This window comes from Bos grunniens, chromosome 28 (assembly GCF_055505025.1).
Source record: "Bos grunniens cultivar Pamir isolate PY7600 chromosome 28, Bosgru_T2T1.0, whole genome shotgun sequence".
Classification (NCBI taxonomy): Eukaryota; Metazoa; Chordata; class Mammalia; order Artiodactyla; family Bovidae; genus Bos; species Bos grunniens.
In genome coordinates, this window is record NC_141192.1 from 20,563,716 (window position 1) to 20,573,620 (window position 9,905).

At 45.5% G+C, this 9,905-nt stretch overlaps 1 protein-coding gene across 1 annotated transcript in view; it reads right to left on the reverse strand.

Moving 5' to 3' along the window:
* Nucleotides 1-4,968, reverse strand: part of HK1 (hexokinase 1) — a 112,761-nt gene extending 107,793 nt beyond the window's left edge. The window contains exon 1 of the mRNA XM_086382618.1: nt 4,769-4,968. The gene's annotated coding sequence lies outside the window, so the exon portion shown is untranslated. The remainder of the gene's footprint in view (nt 1-4,768) is intronic.
* Between the last annotated feature and the right edge of the window lie 4,937 nt (nt 4,969-9,905).

Genomic DNA, 9,905 nt, shown 5'->3' on the forward strand with positions numbered 1-9,905 from the left:
AAAAGAGGAGCCAAAATTGGGCTTCTCTTCTCCTCACGTCTTTTGGGTCGGCCCACCCTCACGCTTTGAGGATGTATTTTCCTTTGCATGCCGAGTAAAATTGAGCTGTAACACCGATCTGTCTGTCGATTTAAATTTTTGCTGGGGCGAGACAGAACTGAAGAAATTACAAACTCCCCCAAGAGTAGTGCACTGTGATGGGGAAGAACAAGGAACTGTATTTTAGGAATCCAAGGAGACTTCTCAGAGTAAGAACACCAACCTCTGGCCCATGACACAGAATCCTAGGTTGAATAAAAACTGGAGCCCTGGTACTCATCTTCTCCCTTTCATCACTGTACACATGGCAGATTGTTGCAACTGTGGATAGGTTTCTTTGTATCCATGCCCTTGAGTAGTTCCCGTATACAAAGACCCAGGTTTCACCAATGACTTGCCTTGGGCAATTGGCCAATAGCAACTGTGCCACAGGAAAAGACTTGAAGGGCTTTCTCTTGCTGCTCTTGGCAGCCCTGCCACTGCTGTCATGGGAAGAAGCCCCTGCTGGCCTACTGGCTAATAAGGAGCAACAGTGGGGCAGAAATAGCCATCCCAGTTGAGTATCTGTGGCTGGCTAGCCCCCAGCCAACCAGGGAGTTGACAGAAATGCAGGAGTGAGTCTGACCAAGACCAGCCACGTGTGCCTCAGATCTGCAGTAGCACTGTGATACTGTGATTTACAATAAGAAATATACATTTGGTCTTTGTCTCTGTTCCTGGCACATAGTTCCTAAAACCCTTGTAATTTCCTAAGTGATAAAAATAATGGGAGACTCTTTTGTTACAATATTTGGTCTTTTGTCCGCAAATAGCTTCAATTCCAGAAACAACTCAAGTGATCAAGGGGGGTGCCTTATTATTCACAAGCCCCTTTCAAGTTTATGTTAATGAGGATGGGGCTAGTTGCCAGGGGGAAACAACCCTGTGATTTGAGGGTTGGAATTTCAGGCCCCTCCCCACCCCACTGCCACACCACCCATGGGGAAGGGACAGGGGCTAGAAGATGAATTAATATCAGTGATTTAATCTGTCTTGTCTGTGTATTGCAGACTCCTTGAAAACCTAAAAGGATGGGGTTCAGAGAGCTTCCAGGTTGATGAACACATGGAGGTTCTGTGAGGAAGGTGCCCCCTGAGAGGGCATGGAGGCTGGATGTCCCTTCCCACCTACCCTGCCCTATGGATCTTTTCCATTTTGTTGTTTCTGAGTAATACTCTTATAAATTTTTTTCTTTTGGCCATGCCACACAGCTTGAGGGATCTTAGTTTCCTGACCAGGGATTGAACGTGCACCCTCAGCAGTGAAAGCACAGATTTCTAACCGCTGGACCACCAGGATATTCCCAAGTTACATCCTTTTATAATAAACTGGCCATCTAATAAGTAAATTGTTTCCCTGAGTTCTGTGAGCTGTTCTAGCAACTTAAACTTGAAGAGAGGATTGTGGGAAATTCTGATCCACAGAGTCAATTGGTCGGAAGCACAGATGACAACCTGGATTTGTGACTGGCATTGAAGTGGCCTTGTGGGATTGAGCCCTTAACAACCCATGGAGTTGGTAGATGGTGTCAGAATAAAGTTATAGAGTGGTCTATAATTCTGGTGTCATGGAATTGTTTGGTTTGGGAGAGCACAGATGACAACCTGGATTTGTGACTGGCATTGAAGAGGTGGCCTTGTGGGATTCAGCCCTTAACCCATGGAGTTGGTAGATGGTGTCAGAATAAAGTTATAGAATGGTCTATAATTCTGGTGTCATGGAATTGTTTGGTTTGGGAGAGAAACCCCGTCCACCTGGTGACCAGAAGAGTTTGGAGTGAGTAGAAGATACACAAATGAAATGGATCTTCCTTTACAGCCATTCAGTTCAGCCCAGCCTACATTGCTGTAACACAGAATCTCAAGCTTATTGTTGTAAACCACAAAGTATGTTTGTTTGTTTGTTTTTTAATTTCTTGGCCATGCCACATAACATGCAGGATCTTAGTTCCTGGACCAGAGATTGAACCTGTGCCCCCTTCAGTGGAAGCATGGAGTCGTAACCACAGGACCTCCAGGGAAGTCCCTGGGGGTGTTTTTTTTTTTTAACATCGCAATAAATAACTGAGCCCTCCAGGAGCATCTATAATAGGAGAGTGCTGAGCCAGGAGTCAGAGAGCTGCCTCCCTCTAGCCTTGTTCCACCAGCTGCTACCTAAATGGTCTCGGGGAAGACGCTCAACCCCTCCAAGCCTCAGAGTGTCGCCTGATCACAACTGCTCTCCTGTCTACTTCAGTAGGTCATTGTGAAGATCTCATCCAATTACTTGTATCCCTCAAGGAAGCTATTAGCATGGCCTGAATGGCAGCTGGCCATAAAGAAACTTTGCCTTCCAATTATTAATAATGCTATAAGAAGAAAGAGTTGCATTTGCAGTTCTTATACATTTTTTCCTTTGATCCTGGTAACACCTTTGCAAGGGAGATAATACGACCGACACTCAGTTGTAAGAAGATGCAGACATTCAGAGAGGTGCTGTAACTTGTTCAAGGTCACACAGCAGGACACAGGGAAACAAGCACAGGGGACGATCTCACAGACTCCCGAGACCTTGTCCCCCTCCACAAGCTGCCTGTCCTCCAGAGTCTCTGTCATGTCATCCACGCCTCCTCGCGCCTCATCCTCCTGAAGGCTGGAGTGGAGTGAATCACACACTCCCCAGGTCCAGCCCCTCTCCAAGGAGAGTCTGCAGGAGCTGAGTTGCCCACTAGCATTCAAAGCAGTTCGTCAACACATTCTACATGCACTCTTTCTGATACCCAGGCAGCTTCCCAAGTCTAGTTCAAACACTACCCTGGATCACCAAAGCAACCTAACAGAGAATAAACGTCCATCTTTCCCATTGGTATTTGTTTCTTAAAAACACCACGGGTCTGTCACATGGCCGAGAAGATTATGCTCTCATCCTCTTCTTTGCTGGCTTCCTATCTGCTGTTACCCAGGAGATGGGAATGAGGGGAGAAAGAAACCCTCGGGACTGGCCCAGGGCACTCAGTGTGAAGGTCATTCAAAGCAGTGTTTCTTTTTGTTAAGAAACTGCTTTGGCCCAGAGCTCATGTGGAAATTGGTGGTATTTCCACTGGCCCACTGTGGTTCTATCAGCATACATATCCTCCTTCCTTCTAGGAGCTGGCATTACCCTGTAAGCCCATGAGTCCTCTTTCTGGGACTCACACAGTCTCTCTTCAACTCCCTTCTCAGAATTTAGAGCATCTGTGTAAATTGAGAGTTGCCCTTCCCAAAAAACCTGGCACAGCCAACATCTTAACACAACTTCCAAACAGATGCTTCATTTCTTGAGTCATTTACCTGAATTTAAGTCATTAAATTTAAGTCAATTTAAGTTATTTACCTGAATTTAATAACAACACCAACAAAAAATCCACAATTCATTTGCACATATCAGTGATTGAATTCCTTGTTGGTTTCCAGATATGCTTTCTTGGTATCATCTGAGACTTTATGAGAGAGCATGAATCTTCTAATCAATTGACTTCAAATATTTCCCTAAAACAACTCACTTGGAGGTGATTGTAACTAGCAGTTATTGAGAGCATATTATTTCTCAGGCACTGCTACAAATAAGTCAAGACACTAATTCACAAGAACATATCATAAGTAATATTACCCCATTTTACAGATGAAGAAACTGAGGCTCAAAGAGGTCAAGTAACTTCCCAAGGTCACACAGCAAGTAAGTAGCAGAGCTGAGATTGGAGATCAGATTGGGTTCAGCTCCTGCACTTTTCACTTCTGTACTACACTCTCCCTCAACAGTAGAGCATCAGCTCAAACACTGACATTAATAAGAAGGCAAATGTTACTCAGGGGAGAGAGACCCTTTACAGTTTATTAAGCTATGATGAATACCAGTACAGCTTTTACCTTAAAAAAAAAAACAAAATCACACTGTTAGCCCAGTTCTTTAAAACCAAAAGACTTAAGTGAGTTTGGGTCCAGTTGAAAAATCACTGTGTAGGGCTTCCCTGGTGGTTCAGGAATTAAGAATCTGCCTACCAATGCAGGGGACATGGGTTCGATCCCTGGTCCAGCAAGATTCCACATGCTGTGGAACAGTACGCCCCTTGTGGCACAACTACTGAAGCCCACGCACTAGAGCCCATGCTCTGCAACAAGAGAAGCCACTGCAGTGAGAAGCCCATGCACTGCAACGAAGAGCAGCCCCTACTTGCTGCAACTAGAGAAAAGCCTGTGCAAAGCAATCAAGACCCAGTCAGTGCCGTCAAAAATAAATAAATATATCACTGGGTAAACTTAGGAAAGTATTTGTCCCTCTCTGGGCTTCTTTAGTCAAGTAAGTAAGTGTTAGTCTCTCAGTCGTGTCCGACTCTTTGCAACCCCATGGATTGTAGCCTGCCAGGCTCCTCTGTCCATGGAATTCTCCTGGCAAGAATACTGGAGTGGGTTGCCGTTCTCTTCTCCAGGGGATCTTTCTGACCCAGGGATTGAACCTGCGGCTCCTGCATTGCTGGCAAATTCTTCACTGTCTGAGCCACCAGGGAAGCCCTTAGTCAAGTACGTGGGTTTGAACTCCAGGATCTACCCTTTGAGATCATAGTATCTCTTTATTCGTCCTGTTTTACACAGGACAGGAAGCTGTCTAATGCAAGGGTCAGGGAAGGCGTGGCTCCGGGTAGAGTCAGACCACCAGGTTTTGGCCGCCTACTCACTTGCCTTGGGATGACTTGAGACACCTCTGCTGGCTCTTCACTTGGTCTCACTTTCATTTTTCCAAAAGGACAACATATGCTGCGTTGCAACCCAGCTGTAGATTCTTGGCACAAAGCAAGTGTGGGCGGGTGTTTGGCTCTTTTCTTCCTTGGGAACAATGCACTGGGTAACAGTTCTTCGGTTGGTTAGTTGGAGTCCTGAGAACAGAAAGGGACAAAAGATGCATTTGTCACTGTATCAAGGGTCACCAAAGGACTGGAAGGTGTAGAGGCTGCTCCAGCATCCTGAGGATGGAAGGACACAGGCCTTGTTTTCAACAAAGGGGATGTTACTATGGCCTTATGGGCAGGGGCTGGGGACCTTGGTGCCCTTGACATTCAGAGGTCAGGGTTATGGTTGTGCTTTATGGTTATGCTTTATGGTTATAAAGTTCTTTGTCCCACTGGGATCTCACAGAAGCCTTGGGTGGGGAGGACAGGAATGGTGACCGTGGTGAAGAGGATGGTGAAGACGGTAATGGCAGTGGAAGCCCATGTGCACTGAGCCCTCACTGTGCCAGGTACTGTGCTAAAGATTTCCTGTGTATGGACTCCAGAGGCTTCCCAACAGCCTTAGGAAATAGAAACCTTTTCCTTATACCTAGGGAAGCTGAAGCTTAGGGAAGCTGAAGCTTAGAGAAGCTGAGTCAGAGGCTCATGGAAACAGCAGAAAAAGCAGAGCTGGCTTTTGAACGCAGATCTCTCCCATCCTGGGGCTTGACTTCTGCATTTTATGGGTGCAGCAGCTGAGGCTTAGAGTTAGCAAGTAGTTCAGAATTAGTAAAACCAACTCAGGTTTTTAAATCTGGGAAGAAATGAAATGCTCAGGTTGGTGGAAAAAATAAAGAAGATAAACCTCATCCGGGCTTTCCTGGTGGCTCAGCGGTAAAGAATCTGCCTGCAATGCAAGAGCCACAGGAGATGCGGGTTCGATCTCTGGGTTGGGAAGACTTCCTGGAGAAGGGAATGACAACCCGCTCCAGGATTTTTGCCTGGAGAATCCCATAGCCAGAAGAGCCTAGGGGGCTACATGTCCATAAGGTTGCAAAGAGTCAGACACTACTGAAGTGATTTAGCAGGCACACACACAAACCTCATCTGTTGGTGCCAGACTGAGCTGAGGTAGACTTGAGCCAAAAGTCCTAGTTACTGTCCCAGGTCACCTCCTCCTTTCCTCCTTCCATCAATAGGCCCTTCTTTCAGGACAAAAACCCCTGCTCTTCCACCTTCTTTCACAATCCTGGAAGTAACCTACTACTGTCCCTTCACCTCTTTCTTGCTTAAATCCTGCCCTCATGGAGCGTAGAGTCTCTGGGAGAGAGAGAGATTAGTTAAGAAATCACATGAAGGAATTCCCTGGCTCCAGTGGTTAGAACTCTGCACTTTCACTGCTGAGGGCAAGGGTTCAATCCCTGGTTGGGGAACTAAGATCCCGCATGCCACACCGTGGGGCCAAAAGCAAAAGAAAATTTTAAAAAGTTTTAAATGCCTTTCTCTGAATGGAGTATAGCCTTTCAAAATTGTACATTGCTATTTTGTACATTGTAACATACAATATTGTACATCAATAATATTTCAATAGTATAATTGTAAAGAATAAATAATAAAGCAACTTAGAAAAGAAGTCAGAAATTCTCTGGCAATCCAGTGGTTAGAACTTGGCACTTTCAGTGCTGGGGCATGGATTCAGTCCCTGGTCAGAGAAATCCCACAAACCAAGCAGCATGGCCAAAAATAAAAATAGAAAGTTTTTTGAAAGTCACACATTACAAACTTGGATCTGAGACACATTGGTCTGGGTCAGAATTTTCTTTAAAAAAAAAAAAATTTTTTTGTTGTGGACCATTTTAAAACTCTTTATTGAATTTGATACAATATTGCTTCTGTTTAACATTTTTGTTTTTTGGCATATGGGATCCTAGCTCTCTGACCAAGTATTGAACTTGAATCCCCTGCATTGGAGGGTGAAGTCTTAACCACCAGACCACAAGGGAAGTCCTCAGAGTTTTCTCTGAGGCCTCTGAGCCAGGGAGAAGTGAGTCTTGATGAAAGAAAAGGAGAGAAAGATGAAGGAGGAGGGTGTGCCCTAAAACTGATTATTAATCTATCCCTCCAGATTTGGGTCTTACTGAGAGTGGACTGGCTTGGGCCTCTAGGGTTCTCAGGTGGTTCTCAAATTCTTCTCCCTGGACCAGTGGGAGCAGCATTATCTGGGAACTTGTTTAAAATGTGCATTCTCAGGCCCTGTTGCAGAACTATTGAACTGAAAACTTTGAGGACAGTCGAGTGGATTCACCCACTAAAAGTATGATAGGTTCTGGTTCTCTCTCACTTTCTCATGTGTTCCCTATGGAAGAGGAATTCACAGATGATCTTCTGCGAGTAAGCCTGATAGGGATCTGCAGCTGTAGAGAGAAATGGGACAAGTGATTTGATGTTGTTGAGAATGGGGGATAAAACACAAACATTTTAGCAAGTCTGAGATCCGTTGCCCCAGACATGAGACTCCAGGAGGTAAAATCAGATTCTTTGAAAACTGGAAATAACTTGGCATATCATATCCTATTCTTAACCCCATTCAAGACAAGATCTGGGTAGGTGATACCCTACCCTTTAAAGTAGCCTTTTCCATTGATGGTTAATCATGTCTGGGATGAAATCTGCCTCCTTTTCTTTTTTCTTAAAAAAAAAAGATTTATTTTTATTTTTGGCTGTGTTGGATCTTTGTTGCTGTCTGCAGGTTTTCTCTAGTTGTGGCAAGTGGAAGCCGCTCTTCACTGTGATGCACAGGCTTCTCATTGTGGTGGCTTCTCTTATTGCAGAGCTTGGGCTCCAGGCCACACATGAGCTTCGGTAGTTGCAGCCCTCGAACTCTAGAGCCTGGGCTCAGAAGTTGCACTGCACAGGCTTAGCTGCCTCACGGCATGTGGGAACTTCCTAGAGCAGGGGTCAAACCCATGTCCCCTGCATTGGCAGGTAGATTCTTAACCACTGGACCAGCAGGGAAGCCCCCAAATCTGCCTCCTTTTGACTTCCTTTCATCAACCTTAGTTCTCTGGATTCTTGCAAAAAGTCTTCTTTCCTATGACCTCCCAAGGATGATAATCTTGTTTATCTAAGGTTCTTAGTGAAGACACAATAATTGACCATCTGAAATATAAGAGAAGATCCCATACTTATAAATGCTTTTATTAAAGCAAGAGAAAACACGATAGAGACAACTACAAGTACACGTGCTTTCAGCTGGGCTGATTGACATGAAGTTGGCTTTGCAGACTGACTCACATTCTGGAGAATGTTCAACAAAGGTTACAAGGATCTGATTCCTAACTTTGGCCCAAGCTTCCCATGACACCTAGCATGTGGTTTATTTCAAGTCCTGCGTTCATGACTTGGCTGGCTAGGAAGAAGTTTTTGGACTGCATATGTAAACTATCAGTGCTTATGGGTATTAACTACATAACAGCCAGGATCTACTTAGTTTCTGGAATAAACATCCCTCATAACATGTTTCTCGTGTCAATCTGAGGTTCTCAATCACATTCTACCAATTGTATATTCATTCACACATTCACTTAACCATTCTGCACATCCAGTCCAGTCTAGCCTCCTCAATCAACTTGCAGTTGGGCACTACCCAATTTCTTCTCCAAGCTGAAAAACCTAAGAGAACTCTAGGCAAGTCCTACTCCAAAGTTGATGCTAACAAAGAGCTCGAGAAACAGAAATGTGACACTGTGTGGAAGAGTAACTTAAATTCGCTTTTGAACCCGCATTCTCATGCTCTCCCAACTTCCTTCGGAACATGAGGAAGAGGGTCGAAAGATGATCAGCCCAGGGAGAGCCAGACGAAACCTAGAATGCAACACAGGGATCAGCCTTCCAGCCTGGTCATCCCACCACCACTCAGCACTTCCCAGGCCTGGGAAGGCTCTCCAAACACCACTATCTGAAGATGATGTCAGTCCTTGAGTGATTATATGAAATTTATCTTCAACCAAAATAAAGCACCAAAGAAACTTACTATGAAATGGGGCTCTGATATTTCTTGCATAAAGATGGTCTTTGGAGAATCATATCGAGATAAAAGGTCCCTCCTCTGAGGCTGGAATCACAGCTTCTCCGTGCTCTTGATGATGCCGGACAAAAATGTGACCACATGCTCTTACACTGGCTTTCCACCGAACGCCACAGAGTCGGCTCATTTGCCCACCACCTCATAATAATTGGAGCCAAATCTCTGTTTCATTTTCCCGAAAGAAAAAGACTACATCCCACCACAACAGTTCATTGAATTCAAGCCTCTACCCAGAGGAAGCAAAAGGCTTCGTAATCTCAAGCAAAAAATGCCAGCTATGTGCTCCCACAGGCTGCCAGTCCCCTGGAGGCGCAGGGCACCAGGGCTATCACAATAACCTCCCAGCCCATTCACAATTCAATTCTCCTTTGTACAAAACTCCAGACATTCTCCAACCATTCAGATCCAAGCTTCAGTCCCAGGACAGTCCACCCTGTGTTCCCCCAAAAGCATTCCCCGACTTCACTAACAGACTCAGAAATCTAGATGGACTAGAATCTGGGGCCCAGAGACTGACCACGTTGCTCCAGCCTTCTCTGAGAGGATACATGGATCTCCAATTTCAGCCAGTATGTGCTGCCTTCTGTGTACCAGACACAAGAGGGAAAGGGCATGGGTGAGTGGTGGGGAGTGGGAGGGCAGAACAGACTCTGAGGCACTTGAAGAGATGGTAGAACAGTTCAGTTCAGTCGCTCAGTCATGTCCGACACTTTGCGACCCCATGAATCTCAGCATGCCAGGCCTCCCTGTCCATCACCAACTCCTGGAGTTCACCCAAACTGATGTGCATCGAGTCAGTGATGCCATCTAGCCATCTCATCCTCTGTTGTCCCCTTCTCCTCCTGCCCCCAATCCCTCCCAGCATCAGGGTCTTTTCCAATGAGTCAACTCTTCACATGAGGTGGCCAAAGTATTGCAGTTTCAGCCTCAGCATCAGTCCTTCCAATGAACACCCAGGACTGGTCTCTTTTAGGATGGACTGGTTGGATCTCCTCGCAGTCCACGGGACTCTCAAGAGTC